At 45.2% G+C, this 1605-nt stretch overlaps 1 non-coding gene across 1 annotated transcript; it reads left to right on the forward strand.

The window, feature by feature from the left end:
* Positions 1–223: 223 nt before the first annotated feature.
* LOC126945177 (U6 spliceosomal RNA) lies at positions 224–328 on the forward strand. The gene has a single exon (XR_007722344.1). It is a non-coding gene; the product is annotated as a U6 spliceosomal RNA (small nuclear RNA).
* Positions 329–1605: the final 1277 nt, after the last annotated feature.

Consider the following 1605-nt stretch of genomic DNA (forward strand, 5'->3'; position numbering starts at 1 on the left):
GGGCTAGTCATCTAATCTCATTGGGTTTCAGTTTCTTGGGTTTTTTTTTTTTAAGATGGGGGTCTCACTATGTTGCCCAGGCTGGCCTTGAACTCGGAAGCTCAAGTGATGCTCCTTCCTCAGCCTCCTGAATAACTGGGACTACAGGTGCACACCACTGTGCTCAGCTCTCAGTTTCTTAGTCCGCAAAATGAAGCTAACTTCACCTACCTGTCTCACAAGGGCATCATTCGGCAGCATATATACTAAAATTGGAACGATACCGAGAAGACGAGCATGGCCCCTATACAAGGATGACACGCAAATTTGTGAAACATTTCATATTTTTTAAAAAAAGAATTAAATAATACATTCTAGATATGATTATTAAAGATGGTGTTTAAGCTATCAAGAGCTGTATTCATTTCAGACTCTATAAAAAGACCAACACTGCAGGAAGACAGTGAGTGCTGTTGAAGTTCAGGGTCAGACTAATGTGGCAAGAGTCCTCAAGAACTATAGCCTTTTCTGTAGATCATCTATCCTGAAGACATTGCCCCAGATTTATCATTCCAGAAGCTATGCAGATCTGCCTTCTCCCAGGCACTCACAGGGTCGTGATTATTCACTCCAATTCAGAGTTACTTTCTGATTTCAGAATTCAGAATTCTAAGTCCATTCAGTTTTCCAGGTGCGCACCTCTGAAACTGCCACCACTAATCCTATCTCACAGAATGTAAACTGCCTGAGAGCTGGGATGCTTTGGTCTTTCATTCAACAAATGTTTATGGCGAGCCCACTTTGTGCCCAGCTCAGAACTAGCCACTGCCAGTGCTGTAATGCACAAGGAACAAAACAGACAAACTCTTCCTTTAATTGGTGTATGCAATTAAGAAATAGAAAGTGGGAGGCTGAGGCAGGAGAATGGCATGAACCTGGGAGGCGGAGCTTGCAGTGAGCCGAGATCGCGCCACTGCACTCCAGCCTGGATGACAGAGCAAGACTCCATCTCAAAGAAAAAACAGAAAAGAAAAAAAAAAAAGAAATAGAAAGTGGGGAGAAAAGGGAGAGTAAAACAACCCCACCAAGACAATGTCAGAGACTGGCAGGTAGCATGACAGAAATGAATGTCACTGGCTGATTTACTGACTGGGAAGTTGTGTGTGATTGGGTGGCATTCAGCTGGTATACACATATGCTGTCCCAGTTGTAAATGGCTAGCATCTGTTTGGATTACCTAGTGAGTGTACCAACCCTGTTGTCAGAAATGTTTAATGCCACCCCTGGTGTATGGTATAGCATTAGTCAAGCAAGGCATCTTTGAGAGCATAGCACTGAGCAGGAGCTGCATAAGGAGAGGTTGGCCATGAGTACATGCAAGGGAGGCATGCTCCAAGAGACAGAACCAAAAGGTGCAAAAGACCTGTGGCAGGAACTAGCACTGAGTAAGAGAGCAGTAGAAAGAGGGCGGCCAGGGTAACACTGGAGCACAGGAACCTCCAAGGCCAGCCAGGTGGGCAGGAGACAAGGAGACAAGGTGGGCAGGAGCCGCCTATGGGATTTGGGGATTCTTCTCAGTGTGATAAGGAGACATAGAATCCTTATAAGGAGACTTCTAAGCAGGGG

Source organism: Macaca thibetana, chromosome 20, assembly GCF_024542745.1.
Source record: "Macaca thibetana thibetana isolate TM-01 chromosome 20, ASM2454274v1, whole genome shotgun sequence".
In the NCBI taxonomy this organism is placed as follows: domain Eukaryota; kingdom Metazoa; phylum Chordata; class Mammalia; order Primates; family Cercopithecidae; genus Macaca; species Macaca thibetana.